The following is a 16763-nucleotide window of genomic DNA, read 5'->3' as shown; positions in this document are numbered from 1 at the left end:
AGTATCTGGCCGACCTTTTTCAATCGGGTCTATCGGCCTCTACCATTAGAGTTCACTTGACTGCAATATCTAATTTCCATGAGGGTGTCCAAGACTTCTCTCTTATGTCACACAAATTGTGCAAGACCTTCATAAAAGGTGTGAATCATCTGAAGCCACCTTTTAGAGAAACTATTCAATCATGGGATCTGTCATTAGTTCTACAAGCTCTGACAATGCCACCCTTCGAACCAGCTTCTTCTTGCGACCTCAAATATTTGTCATGGAAAACCTTGTTTTTGGTCACCATTCCTTCTGCCAAACATATCTCTGAGCTTCAAGCTTTATGCATCAAGAGTCCATACTTGATTTTTCATAGAGATAGAGTGTCTTTGAGAACTAATCCTTCATTTCTGCCAAAAGTGATCTCTGAAATGTCCATTAATCAAACCATTGAATTGCCAGTTTTCTTTCCCAATCATTCAAACAGAGGAGAGTATTGCCTACATACCCTAGATATTCACAGGCAAATCCATTTTTACTTAAACAGGACTAGGTCCTCTCGTAAATCTGACCAGTTATTTTTGGCCTATTCTGGACCTAGATTAGGATCTGCTGTTGCTAAGGTCACATTAGCTAGATGGTTGAAAGACTGTGTGACCTTCATTTATACATAACATAATATTCCGTTGCCTACTACCATGAAGGCTTATTCGACAAGGTTGGTGGCAACTTCTGCTGCCTTCCATGCCAGAGCTTCTTTACATGACATCTGTGCAGCTGCGACTTGGGCTATGCCTCATACCTTCATCTATCATTACAAATTGGATTTGGCTTCCAGGGAAAGAGCATCTTTTGGCTTTATGGTGCTCAGGAATGTCCTTCCATGAGAGCCTCCCAGGAATAGAGGTAGCTGGGAACTCTGTCCCATACGTAAGGAATGAACGAGGATTAACAATATCAGATAAAGAAGTTATGTCTTACCATAACATTTCATCTGTATTGTTGATCCTCGTTCAGTCATTACAACCCTCCATCCTTCCCCCTCCTGTGGCTTCTAGTGGATCTCACCATCTGGTTCTCTTAGGTCATTTGACCAGAGGTAGCCTCTACCTTCTTTTGACTTGCAAACTCAATCTGAGGTAACAGGGAGAGGGGGATTATGGGTAAGAGTTTAGCTCGAGAGTTTGTAGCTGACGCGAGCTTGGAAAATGGCCGGCTCGGTTCCGAGGTCAGAACCGATACCCATACGTAATGACTGAACGAGGATCAACAATATAGATGGAATGTTATGGTAAGACATAACTTCTTTTTGTGTGTTATACCCATCTACATGGCTGGCAACATCCATATTGTCAGGCATGGTACACATGTTTTGCACTAAGGGGTTCTGTGGATACCTCTGGACTGTACAGAGTGTGTCAGGATGTCCACATATATTGGCCAATATCTCTGCTGCAGTCCACAGGGGCATGATGTGCTAGCAGCGGTACTTTACTATGATGTCCTTAGGATGTCTGTCAGTAGCCAATGGCACACATGTGAAAAGCAGATGTGACCTCCCACACACACCATGTCTGTGAAGACAATCCCAGTTACAGTAGCAATAGTCTACTAATATACCTGCTATACATACCTGACACCCCCTTGCACTACAAAGATGGGACTATAGGGGCTGGGGTAGGGCTACGCTCCATGTCCAAGACATATGGTGAAAATATATGTACATATAATTATCCATATATCTATATATATGATTACACATATACATATCGACACACACACACATATATATATATATATATATATATATATATATATATATATATATAGTACTAACTTATGAACCTATGAACCTATATAGATGGGTATGCATATGTACATAGATATACATATACACACCCAGATATATACATATGCAGAGCAATATATGACTACACATATATAGATAGTGATACATATGCACATCTATGTATGGCTATCTACAGATATATTGACAGTAGTAGGTATATCAGAATAGATATGTATGCACATATAGTTATGGATATTTATCTATTTACATATATATATATATATATATATATATATATATATATATATATATATATACCAAAATAACTAGGCATATCTGTTCACATAGGATGTGCATGCATATATAGCTATATGCACATATATCTATATGTACATATACATATACCTATATATACACATATGTATATATACATATATGTATGTATATATACATATGTACATACCAAGAGATGTACACATGGCCATATATATGTAGCACTATACAGATGTGTATACAGACATATGTATGAGTATACATGTGTATGTACATATAGACATATATATACATATGATATGTATGCAACCATATTCCTGTCATGAGTAAACATCACGATTGTGTATACCCTCCCACATGTATCTCACCATATGTATCTGCTATGTGCACATAATGATAAAACAACATATGTGATGCAGCAGTCATATTAATAACAAGGACTACACAAATTAGGAACTAAAGGCAATTGTACAATACTACTCAATATGTGTATTGACAGCTATATTGGTAAAAAAAACAGCTGTCTCCACAGTGGTCATGGCATGGTGGTTAAGTGTTGTGACTTCCGTGTAACGGGTCCTGGGTTCAAAACCTGCAAGGGCTGTTCATTTTGTTGCTGGGCAGAACAAGGACTGTTGGATACAGAGTGGTTAAGGCAGTTTTGAGCAGCTTTAAGAGGGTTTGCGCAAAGCTAAGTGGTGCTAAGCTATGGGTAAATGTACAGGCACTTACACTGTGTAGGCAGCGCTTACCAGTGCACAAATCAGCTTAGCTGTCATATTGCAACAATGTTGATACTTGCTAAGCATAGCTTAGTCCTGGTAACTAGGACACACAACCCAGTCTGATAACCTGTAATAAGTGTATGTAATGCCATGTACAATACATGCACCTATGTGCTGTCATTACAGTAGCAAGGGGTGTGAGTGTCATTTGTGGGACACAGACATATATGAGGCCTGTACAGCACTGTTATCCATGTGAATGTGTGACATACAGGTCTAGTAGCCCAGGGTACATGCTGTCACACTGGCATGTAGTGTATCAAGGCAGTACTACTGCTGACAATGCTAACCTAGGCAAGAGCAGAGTGCTTAATGTAGTACTGACAACAGGCACACCTGCAAGCATGGGCTGGACACTGATAGCTCCCTGTTGTTTCCCTGGTGTGTGAGCTGTGTCACAGTATATACTCCTTACTGGTCTGTCAACACACTCATGCTACTGCTTAGCTACCTGCCAAGCTGATGACTGTCAGTCCCTGTACAAATGTGCAGATGGCAGGTATCCAGCTGGGATATGTACAGGCAACCTATGCTTGATTGATGGCCTACTGCGCATGTGGCATGTGCATGAGATGCATATCCTTGTAGTACCAATGTTGGGGTATACTATGGGTTGTATCGCAGTCGTGGCCAATGTGTGATGGTGGGTATGGCAGAGTGTCATCATGGGTTTCAGGGAGTATAATATCCAGTGGGGGATGTGGGTGCTATGTACACTGTTATTACACCAAGGTACACCAGGTATATGTCCCATGTACCAAGCTATGGTTACCACTGTCATCATCAATCATACAGGTAACTGTTACCACAATCCAAGCCAGTTATGCATGTGATGTGTGCAGCCTTCCTGTAACACATTGGAGACATGGTAAAGGTAGTTAGCAGCGATAGGCCCTGGTATCTCAGATGTGTGTCTGGCTGTTATGTGTCTGTAAATGTGTATATGATGGTAGGCCACACTACGTATCGTCCAAATACACCCATTACATTCCCCATTAGCATACTGTACATGCCAGGGGATGTTCTGCATGTACTATGTAACCTAGGACACATCTCACCCTAAACGCTGTGCAGTGTGTGCAATTTAAGTCACACACGTCAGTATAATGACATAGCTAGGTAGGGGTCTAGTCCCAGAGCTGGCAAGTAACAGTGTGCATCTATGTGGATGGGTCTACATCAGGTTGCAGGCTATACACGCCTCAGTGGGCCACCTGTCCATGTGGCACAGGCAATAACTGTTATAGTAACCTGTGAAATGTGTTCATCTGTACCCCAGATATGTCACAGCCATAGTGCCAGCACAGTGACATACCCCGTTGTGCAATATGACTGCAGACCATCCTCGTGCTGACACATGTACACCTACAACACACATGGATAACATTTTAGAGACCACAACCAACCAGTGTTACTAACAGCTATAAGGCATCATTGCTGGACAGCTACACTACCTGTCAAATATGCCTCACACTCTACTCCCTACAACATGTTACACTGCAGGACTGTGGTACACTGTTGTACAGTCACTGTGTGCATCAGAACCATAACAGCCTGTCCCTGCATTGATTGTCTGGATAACAGGGATGGGGCACAGGTATCATATGCACAGGGCATCCTAGTTCTGACACATGTACACCTACAACACAATTGGATAACATTTTAGAGACCACAACCAACCAGTGTTACTAACAGCTATAAGGCATCATTGCTGGATGGCTACACTACCTGCCAAATATGCCTCATACTCTACTCCCTACAACATGCAGGACTGTGGTACACTGTTGTACAGTCACCGTGTGCATCAGAACCATATCAGCATGTCCCTGCATCGATGGTATGGATGACAGGGGTGGGGCACAGGTATCATCATATACACAGGGTGTGGTGTTGGTTTGCCAGTGGCTGAGGGTAGGCCATACATTTGACACCATGTGTGTGGGTGAGAGGTGTACTCTGGGGAACTGGCCGAGGTGATGTGGTCTGTGCAGTTATGGGGTTGCCCTAGGTGTTTTTGCATAATATATGGGTATGCATGCACACAGTTCTGCCATGTGGCTGCCCTACACAGGTGTGTATGGACAACTGCAGACCATACCTGGCAGGGTGTGCAGTTCCCTGCCTCTGGCCATGGACACGTGGACTGTGTCTGCTAGGGGTTCCGTGGGCACGTCCAGGTACAGGTGTCGATGTGCTACTCTCACCTGCTGATGACATTTGTCCGCTGGTACCAAATCCCTCCTGGGACTGGCCGGGACCACGTGCACATGGCCTGCTGCAGTGTGGTGTGGACAGCACACCCCCCACACTGCCAAGGCTGCTACTGCCACTATGAGAGCCCCTTGGTGTCCTAGCATGTCCACGTTGACTGCCAGCTGTTGGTATTGCTGGCCAACATCCACACAGGCGTCGCTGCATCTACACCACATGTTGAAGCATGGACACACCACAGCCAATGAGGGCCATCATCTCATCATGCCATCTATCCGCTTGCTCGGTAGAAGCACGGATGGCACCTGACAGTTCACGGAGGTTGTCACTTACAGATGCGAGAGCAGCCCTCTGCAGCCTAAGGCCCTGCCTGGTGTAACACTCAATACATGCCTGCACCACCATTACAGTCTGAAACATGCTTCTGCTGGTAGCAGCTATGTCGCCTCTGTCAGGGTCATGATGTCCAGCGGCCCTACCACGAGCACCCTGGGACATCTGCCTATGTGGCAGCCTGCCAGACATCCGGCTTTGACTGCTGCAACCAGACACAGTAGGCATGGTTACACTTTCCTGTGCACTGCCACTGAATGCCAGCTGTCCCTCTGCTATGGCCACTGATGATGGGGTGCGTATAGGCACTGAAACTGTGTGCGGTGGTGGGGTGGCTAAAAGGGGGATGTCAAATGTTGGTGCAGTTTCGGCCCCTGACAACCCCACCTGTGCCTCAACATTATTATCATCATCGGTGTCTGTATGGACACCTACATCAGATTGCATGCAGGAGGGACCCTGACCCACCTCGCCACCTGTGGGGGAAACAATAAACGCACTTTAAAACCTGTACAGCATTGCCTAACAGTACACACACACACACACACACACACACACACACACGCACACACACACATACACACACACACCTCTGTAATACCTACCTGTCCATGGTTTTACAGACAGTCCCACGTATATGTCCATGTGTTACCCCATCCTGCATCACACTTGTTAACATACACACATTGATACCACTCATTAACATCACAGTCCTCTAAATGCCCACACAAGTGGCCACAACAGAAGGCCTGTTGCTACTTTACCTGCCTGACCTATGTGTAGTGGATTTACATGGCCTCACTGCTGTCATTCGGTATGCACCCTCTGTATGGCTGGAAATGATGTGCATGGCCCCTATATGTGTGGGCTACTATGTTGTATCCATAATACCTCCCACTGGTGTGTCATGTGTATGTAATGAGCAGTACATGCCAGATATGCTGCTCTGTCAGCCCATCATGTGACACCTGTAATATTTGAATGCACTCCCTGGTGTTGACTATTACTTCCCCAATGCATCTGTAGAGCTGCATACATGGGTTGTAGGTGACCTCTCTGCTGACTGTGATATTAAGTGTGTACCTGGAGTCTACCTTCCCTCTGGATGCCTGTTCCATGCTACAGACCATTTGCTGTCCTGTAATTACACACATGACAGGTATTCCTGGTGTGTAATGTGGCAGTCCATGTCCATGTACTGCAGGATCCCAAAGGGGGGTACAGCTGTATGAACACCCCACAATCACACATGTGCATACATGACCACACACACATGCATACATGTATCATACATGCATCCACCTCCCACCACTTCACCAGAGTGACCCTGCATGCAAACTAACTAACCACCAGGATGCACACACACACACACATACAGGTGAGGTTGCACAGTGATCATACACACAGTCCTATTACCCATCTGCCAACATGCAGAACATATGGTACAGAACAGCAAGCAGTTTAGCTATAGTCAATCCATGCTAGCAACAGTATACATGTGTGTGATGCATGTGCTGTGTCACTAGGTTATGCCCCTTTCCCTGGATACCACTGCACCCATGTACACAGTATTGCTGTGCACCTGTTCTGCACCCTGCCACGTACTGTGCACCACAACTCACAGGTGTACAACCCATTGCAGAATGTGTAGTACTGTGTCAGTTATGTCAGCTTTACTTCTCACAGCCCCTATGTTTTTCAGCAAACATACCTGGGATGATATGTGGACTGTTGTCATTGATGAATGCCTGATGCCTGATTTACAGCTGTCAACATCAACAGACCATGTATGACAACTACAGAAATGCATACACTGACAACCATCAGAGCATACCATGGCTATGGGGGGTGTACACATCTTTATTGATTCTACACACACATCCTTGATCTGCCATGGGACCACATCACTGCATATCTTAGCAGTACAGAAACCCAGTATGTGACATATGTCCTGTACTTTCACATGCAGTGTCTACAGATTGTGTTAGGTGTGCGGCTGCTGACCGCAATGCATACACACCATGTGGGCATATGTGTGCACACCCTTATCATGATGGTTTATCACACCTCTTGTTGTGTGTACTACAGCAGTCACTGCTCATGGCAGGGGCATACCAATGTGGGCATTCTGCATTTACCAGTGTATATTCAGTCTACCCTACACATGTCCCCCTATTCTGCATGATTGCAAGGTCTACTCATGTGCACATCCCATGGTGTTCACACAATATCAGTCACTATTGCAGTGTGGGTAGGATTATGGCTGCCACAGGTCCTGAACCTGACTATATGCAGATTGAGCCATTCCTACCATCCATTGGATCCCTGCTGCAGTGCACTGGTGTGTCATGCTGAGACCCCCCCCTCAGCTTTTATGCAGATGCATGACAGGTAAGCCCTACACATTTGTGTCACTTTGCAGTGTCCCATACACTGAACACCACATGTTGCAGCCTAGACCCAGCTGATAATGAGGACTGCTGTAATGCCTTATACCATAGTGTATCTCTGCAGCAGTTGGCATTGTCCTACAGGTATATACACTAGTGTTGCACTGTATATGGGTGTTGTTCAGAACATGTCACTACTGTAGGGCATGTCTACCAACAGTATGTTACTCCCTGTGGACACATTACGCAATGACAGGATGTTAGTTATCATGCAGGTGTGTGACATACCATTCCAGTACCCCATCATGGTCACCCCTCTGAGACCGTGCACCTCACAGCAATACATGCACATGTACAGCATGCATTCAGGGTAGGTGTGTTAGACAGGGTAGGTGTGTTAGATGTGTGCATGGAATATACCATCACCATTACAAGCCCGGTGTGTTGGCATGCATCTACATAAGACATACTCACCAGCTACAAGCTGCTGCCATGTTGTTATCCTGGAGGGACCTACATAAGAGGGTGAGAGATGCAATGTCAGTGGCCACACCTGTGGCACTGCTACAGGCTGGGTGCAGTACTACCATACATCAACAGTAAATTCCCACAATACTACCACATCTGGACATCTGTTTATCACTACAATGTAGCAACACAATATATCTATTACATGTCAGATATGCATGATCTACCTGTACCACTGTGGATATTTACACAACAGTGGTCTACTGATGTGCTCTCTGTCCTTACCTGCACCCTCCTTGGCTGGTGTGTGGGTGACACCCACCTCCAAGAAGGGGTCCAGTGGTTGTTGGTGTTCCGGATGGGCAGATGCCACAAGGCTGGCCAGGAGCTCCTCCACATGTGTCAGGGGGGAATGGATGGCATGGCCCCCCCTGTGGCAAGGTGATCCCCCCAGACTGCAGCAGCACACCGATGGGCATTGCAAAGCAGGTCAGTACAATGATGCCGGACCTGCTCATAACTGCGGTTGTGCAGTCCGACATCATTCACCCTGTGGACTAGGTCATTCCACAGGGTGGTCTGCTCCTTCTGCTCATGTGCATGCCTGCTAAACAGCAGTGGATAGTGCTAGATTATGTGTGCTATCACCACATCATTCTCAGCATTGATAAAGGTGGGCAACCATGCATGTGCCATCTTGGCTGAAAGACATAAAGATGGAAACAGGTCTGAGCAACTCATAAGGCAAGGTTTCCACAGTTTGTAATACACATCTCTATCACCCCCCACCACCATATCAGCTTCAACAGACTGTACACACAACTCATTAGGTATGGCTACAGCTTAACTACTGTTTGGACAGATTTTGTATTGTACCACACCTTCTGCTATGTGATTGTAGCCATGTCCCCTGTGTGGACACTATTATTGCTGGCCTGTTACAGACTATTCACCTGCATGCCATTCTCAGGGCCACTATGGTTACATATATGCCAGTGATATGGCTGCTCTGAGATTGCTGCACATCTGACAGTCTGTGTTAATGGGGATATCTATGCATGCTGTTGGACATGTACCAGGATTGTGTAGACTATTACTACCAACAAATGTTCTATAACAGTGACACAATAACATGTATATGTTCTATTGGCCAGCTGATCCACCTCTCCGGACCCATCTGCCCATGATACCTGGCTGCATCACATGCGTGTCCCAACCTGGGGTCTCCTTGTGTACTGTTACAGCAATACCATCAGGTGGAACGACCCATGAGATGTTGGCCACCCCCCCCCAGGGCACACACAGATATGTTCCTGTCCCCTGAGCTCAGGTCTAGGGTCTGTTCCATACCAGGCTCAACAGACACATGAGGGATGTGCTACATCAGTCTGAGGCACCCAGTACACATTCACATGGCCAACATGCTCCTCCTGCTCAGCCTCCAGACCAGGCACCTTCAGGACGTGGACTGCTGTTGTGAGTGGCAGTGGGTGGGAGGCTTGTTCCCATTGTGCCCATATTGGGGACCATGGGGCATCCACATCACAGACCACACACACCATCCACGGTGTTTACCCACCACATGTGTCACATACCACCCCTGTAGACTGTCCTCTATATATACCAATCCTGACCACCACCTGACATATTTCCCCATATTCCCATTCCATACTTCACAGATGGGGGCAATGTGGTGCCAACAAGGAACTAACATGTGACATACCCAGCCATGGTGCACCCACTGCCAGCTGTAGATATCTGTGTATTACGATGTGTGCTGCTGCCTCAGACATAGCATGCATCACTGTGGTAGTGATATAGGGGACATGTCTTTACATACATATATGTTTGTGTGTGTGCTTGTACATATGTAGACGTGTGCATATAGGTTTATATCTATATATGTGTAGATATACGTGATGTCATATATATGTGCACATTTATATGTCTACACATGGGTATATGCATATTTCTGGACATACATGCTGATATACATATATATCCTTATATTTCATATGTGTGACATATGTACACATATGCATACCTATATGTGGGCTACATTCAGACATCAGCTCCACAATCTCACAACACCTTCCTGCACAGCTGCACTGTTCTGCCTTGATACAACACAGACAGGTGGCACATATGGACACAGCCTGACATTAGTGGGGTATATTTGGGACCTGATTGCAGTAACCCTATGACACACCTATGGCATTCTGGCATGCTACATTACAGATTCACCTGAGTATCCTGCCAGTGGTGGGCCATAGCTCCCATATGTCCATCATAATGGCATTACTTCCACCTCCAGCTGTTGGCCACATAATATACATACTTCACATTACACAACACACACTATGATGGCTTACATGTTGTCTGTCATTGCTGACCTGCACAGTTAACAGCTATGGCCCGCTACCCACAGGGACAGACACTATTGTCCATAGCAGTTGTTCTGTTGGACATCATCACAACAACACCTGATGGCACATATAACTCATTCCACATCATCTATCCCATTATGATGGACCAGGTACTACATTCTAATACATGTACATATACTTCACATACCTGTTGTGGGAATGATGTCTTTATGAATGACAGCTACCTAAATGCCTGCAACTTCAGCTGTTAGTTTGATGAGCTTTAACTTTCTCTCTGTCTCTCTCTCTTTCTCTCCCCCTCCCCCTCCCCTGTGAATGGATTGAGCCACTTTGAGTAGATTGCAGCCTGGCTTTAATAGGTGATGCACTTGATCAGGTGATGGCCTCTGCGCCAGCCAGTGTCCTACACTTGCTAACTGCATGCAGCTTGCTGTGTAGTACTTCCAATTACCACTGTCATGGCAACCACCTACTGTAAATCCCTACATCATGTGGGCGTGGTCCCTTTACCTTTACTGTGTGATGGACATCCTTCCTGTGTGTGGGCATCAGTGTTACAGACAGCAGGTAGCAATACCTTTTACAGGAGAACTGGCACACTCAGGCCAGCTACATATATGTAGGAGGTTGAAGAACTACAGACAGAGTGTGAGTAGAGTTGTGTAATGCTTTGTATAGTACTGGTGTTACTGTGTGTGTGTGTACATACTAGTTTACCTTGGAATGCAGTCTGTCTGCATAGCTCTCAGCTGTAGGCCTATCCTCTTGATGGCCAGAGGTGTGCCTATCATGTTTTGTCTGTCTACCACACAGGTCCTGTGTCAGATAATGTGTGTTGAGTGCTATCAGTACATGGCTACATCCATTTATGTTTCTAACCTCAATTCTCTGACTAAGGGTATGTTGCAGACTATCCTGTAACACCAGCGACTTGCTTAGTGTATAGCAACAGTTTTCCACATATGGGCCTGTGTTCCAGCCTCTGCCCTCCACCTACATACCAAGCTTCGCACATATGACATGCTGTCAGGGGTTGTTCTGTAATGGGCTGTTAGTATATCACACTGCCATTGCTGCCATCAGTCCACTGCTGTTGTATCCCCCACACATACGGTGGGGCTGGGGCCATATATGTGTGGGCTTGACCTACACAATACATGTGGGTCCTTATGCACTCCAGAGGCCATTGTATGTAACAGTGGTATATGGCCCTGTATTACTGAGTCGGGGGGGGGGTGCACCATAAATGACCTAGGCTGTTACAACATGTGGGGCTATCAGGGGTAAGCTGCCTTAAGGTATCTGGAAGTACAGTACCATATACTTCACCTATATTTACATGACTTACATAAATTGGGTTAATGCAGGCTTACTGCCTCCTGCCATACAGACTGTTCTGTTTGTCAGTGTGCTTGTGATGGTGTCAGTTATGCCTTATGTAACAGTTGCATCCCATTTGGTCAATTGAAGTCTTTACCATCTAGTGATTTTGTACAGAGTGTAGATAGAGGCTGCTGAACTATACACCTGTATTACTTACTGTTGATTGTTTGGTATCCTGTGGCCCAGTCTGTCTTTACTATTGTACAATTTGAAGGGCTTGGCCTGGACAGCAACAGTTGTGAACCTTTCCAGACTACTGTATTAGTATAACTGTTTCACAGTTGCATTACTCTGTTTATATGGATGCCAGTGTCTGCACAGCTATATGACATGGCATATAGAACTGTAATAGTACACAAATAAAGGTTTTCCATTTCTGCAAACCTTTGTGTGGTGCTTTTCCTATGACCTCTTTGTGAGTATATGTTGCAGGCAACGACTGTCATTCATATGGGTGGCCCATACAGTGTCCAGTTGTTCAGGTGTTAACTGTAGGCATAGTGGCTGTTCCATATTGTGTGCACTTTTTACATATGTATCTTACTGTACATATCTCTGCATGTGTATGTGTAGTCACATGTATATCTATATCTATATCCGAAGGTGGTGCAGGACCAACGGACAGGGAGGTCCGGGGTTGGGCCCCAGACATGCTGATGCCTAGTGCCTCGGCCAGCTGAGGTGGGACAGGTGGGTCCGCTGGGACCGGCCTTCCCAAGCATGTTATAGTGTTTAGATTTTATCATCATATATGGGTTAGCAATAGTCAACACATTCCAGGGTTAGGTATAACAGCATGCATTGATATTCCCATTAACCCAGACACCAGATACGGAACAATTGCAAAGCAAACAAAACACATGTAGATATGGGACCACAGTGGTAATAAGAACAGCATGCAGGTACATTGATGGTACCATGTGAATAATTCAATACGGCATATGCATGGGAACCATTAAAATATTTATCAAACAATTGGACATTATCAGAGTCAATACATACCAGTTGGGGTGGGCATGTTGATTATTGTTGGAGATAAGGTGGGGGGGGAGAAAGATGTCAATTAACAAGTAGTATATTCCTGTAGTCCACATTACTTTCCTAGTCAGTGCTGTTATCTGTACCTTACAAGTCTTACTACACTGCCCTATAGCCTAATTTTGGACAGTGATATGGCTGTCGTCATCATTACACATGAACCGGTTTTACCTGCAGTATACACCTCTTACCTAGTATACCTGTGAAGGGAATGTTTGTTAACACTGACTAACTGTTTGTACACATACACCTGGATTCCAGGTTGATGTTTTGCACTATGCTATCCAACTCTTTCTGCACAGACTCTGGCCATGTGTTGACCACATGCTGGTGTGCCTGGACATCTCTAGAATATTGCCCTCTTCCACCTTTAGTGACCTGACACACACATATACATGCTTTCCTACACAGTTATATTATGTAGCACAGTGTGGGCGACAGTAACAATTGATACTTTATTATTCAGAGAAACTGCAACACCCACAATCCCCTACAATACCAGGGTGGACAGTAGCAGTACAAGTTATATTGGTCTGTATTTCTCAGCACAGTGTTCGTATCCAGCGTACCTGTGGGAGCAATGTTTGTTAGCACTACCTGACTGTTGCCACACAAAATTCCAGATTACACATTAGTATTATGCACATACATCTCACTCTGTTACTGTACATACTCTGGTCACAGCTTGACAATATGGGAGTGTAGATAAGACATACTTGAAATATTACTCTTCTAACAGTTTTGGGGGTTGCTACAGTGACAGATTTGTTCTCATGATGGTTGACAATCACTTGTATTCCCTGTTTGCTGGCTACATATCTGGGATCATCCCACAGACTTACCAGGGGGACAGGCAGCAGATATGGGCACATATACTGGACATTCTGGCCTCATGTGTACAGTTGTGGGTTATGAATCTGTATGCAGTCTAATTCCACTCCCAGGATTCAGATCATGGCTGTGTCTGCTACAACTTAAACACTGTCCATCACAGTTGTGCCTGCTATATTGATATTGCTGTATATCTCCAATCTGCTTTCTGTTTTATTAATCCCCTGTGCTTATGCATTCTGTCCTTGTATAACAACACTCTTAAACAGATTTCCTAGATAGTTATATGTTGTAGGACAGTGTGGGTGACAGTGATGTGTAATACCTCATTATTCAGAGCAACTGCATATCATTCTTGTATTTCTGGGCACAGCGTTGGTATCTGAAAGACCTGTGGGGGGAATGTTTATTAGCACTACCTGAATGTTCCCACACACAGTACCAGGTTCCACATTACTATTATGCACATACATCTCACTCTGTTACTGTACGCACTCTGACTACAGCTTAACAAGTCGGGGTGTAAATGGGACATACGTGGCTTCTTAGTCACATAAGGTATTGGGGAGTTGCTAGTGTGCCAGGATTGTTGTCATAGATGTGTGTCAATCAGTTGTATTTTGTGTTTGCTGCCTATATGTCTGGGATCATCCCACTGATTTCCCAGGGGGACAAGGTTGATAGGCAATAAATATGGGCCACTTTAATAGACATTCTGGACATATCTGTACAGTTGTGGGGTATGATTCTGTATGCAGACTACTACCCCTGGCAGGATTCGAACTGTGGCTGTGTGTGCTAAAACAACAGCAGTTCACATCTCAGTTGCATGTGCTATTTGGTTTTTGCTGTCTGCATTTTCCCTGTTTACTGTCTATGTGTCTGTCAGTTGTACTAAATGGCCTCTGGGGATTACACCTGTCATATACAAGCATTCCTACACATTCAATTTATGGTGCATGGTGTGGGTAGCAGTGCTTAATACAACAGTACTATTACATGATTGCAAATCTACATTACCATATGATACCAGAATATACACATGCAGTCCAGCAGTTAGACCTGTTTTGTCAGGATATTACAATTTTATTGACATACAAACAATATGAGACTCTTCCTGACATATTCTCTAGTGTATGCAGTACTAGCCTTGAACAATACAGGTTTTATACTAGCAATTAATTTACTTCTACTTTTATTTTTATTTCCTATGACAGTAAAAGCATGAGTATTACTGACCTGCCTCACATCGCAACCTCACCAGGCGGCAGATGTGGGCCTTCTGGTTCGAGGCCTGTTCCATTGCAGCTGTGGGGGACATAACAGGAATATTTAACCATAACTATCCATGATATACCTGAGCTGGCAAGTATTACACACATTCTGGGGTGATACTTACACACATCTGGAATATCCCCTGATGCTCTAGCCTCTTGGAGCCACTCCTCCAAGAGGTCCCCTTCCACCGCTTCAGGTCGGCATAGTGATGCCTGACCTGCTCACTGGTTCGTTGTATGCCAGTGGCACTGGTGAGGTCGCGGGCGAGATGGTCCCAGGCCTCCGTCTTATATTGGGAGCCCTGGTACTGGCCCTGCAGCAGTCTCTGTGTATTGTCTTTAACTAGGAGTCCTGCCATGACCTTGGACTCCTGGATGCATCAGTGCTGTGCCCAGAAGTGCACTCCTTCCCTCTTACTGCCATAGTGCCTGAAAGGGGAAGCTACAACCAGTTATGAGATGTATTCCCACCTCTTGGGTTTAAGTACAGCCGATTTCCCACACTTTTCCATGATTGGCCGGTTTTAAAAAAGCTAAGCTATGGGCAAACCTGCTTACCTAGAGTTGGCATTGTTTAAAGGGGTATACCACTGGACACAATGACTTAGCTGGTCTACACATTGCTCACACTTCCTAAGCTGGCCTGTGCAATGCTTAGCGTTGTTTACATTAAACCTTCATTATAATGCCTTTTGGGCATTGTGTTATTATTCATTACACCTTATATGTATGCCTGGTATCCCTGATTGATGTGTACGTACACTCTGTTGGGTCCTTGTGTTTTATTGGGGGCATCAACACTCTATTACAATTACAACTCACTTCTGGGCTTACTGCTGTACTCCAGTTTACATATTTATGTTATGTAGTGGGTTATGGCACATATGACTGTATACTGATGCCTTTCACAGGTTCAGTTTGGTTATACTATGGTGAGGACTTGTTTGCTACTACCTCACTCTTGTGTACTTCTGTGATGGCTTGGTAGATAACTACTGTGACTATGGTTTATAGGGTCCTGGGTTCGAGACCTGCATGGCTGGTTATTTTGTTGTTGGGCAAAATAAGGGCCATTGGATACAGAGTGATTAAAGCACTTTTGAGCAGTTGTAAGTGGGTTTGCATGACAGTAAGCACAGTTAACCTGCCGTTACATCTGCTTACAGAGAGTTAGCTTCAGAACTGCTTAGCCAGTGTAGGCATTGCTTACCGCCGCACAAATGGGTTAAGGCCACTTACTAGTGCTTACATATGCTTACTACTGCTTATTTGTGCTTAGTCCTGCTTACTAGTGCCTTATTCATTATGACACTGACACCTCACATGTGCATTTACTGCAGTACTCCAGTTCATAAATATATGTTATTTAGTGGGTTATGCAACAAAAATATTGGCCATAACGTGCTTTGCCATGTAAAATAAAATGTGCTGCAGTGGGACTCGAACTGGGAATGCCTGCTCATTAGGTGAATGCTCTGCCCACTACACTATTGCTGTGCTGCTTCATTTGCATATATCTTCCTTGTTATCCTCTTCAGCCTTTTAAGCTGCGTTAACCGTAGCTAAGCGATGGGCACACCCGCACACCTACAGTTAGCTTCAATTGGATTTTTTTT

The 16763-nt window shown here is 44.9% G+C and overlaps 1 protein-coding gene across 1 annotated transcript in view; it reads left to right on the top strand.

Annotated features, from left to right (window-relative positions):
* Window positions 1–16763, top strand: part of CDK15 (cyclin dependent kinase 15) — a 1846298-nt gene that overhangs the window by 1538356 nt on the left and 291179 nt on the right. The window lies entirely within an intron of this gene.

This window comes from Protopterus annectens, chromosome 6.part0, assembly GCF_019279795.1.
Source record: "Protopterus annectens isolate FY-2018-M chromosome 6.part0, PAN1.0, whole genome shotgun sequence".
NCBI classification, from domain to species: domain Eukaryota; kingdom Metazoa; phylum Chordata; order Ceratodontiformes; family Protopteridae; genus Protopterus; species Protopterus annectens.
The sequence above is the reverse complement of the archived record's forward strand: the minus strand, read 5'-3'. Positions and strand labels throughout refer to the sequence as shown.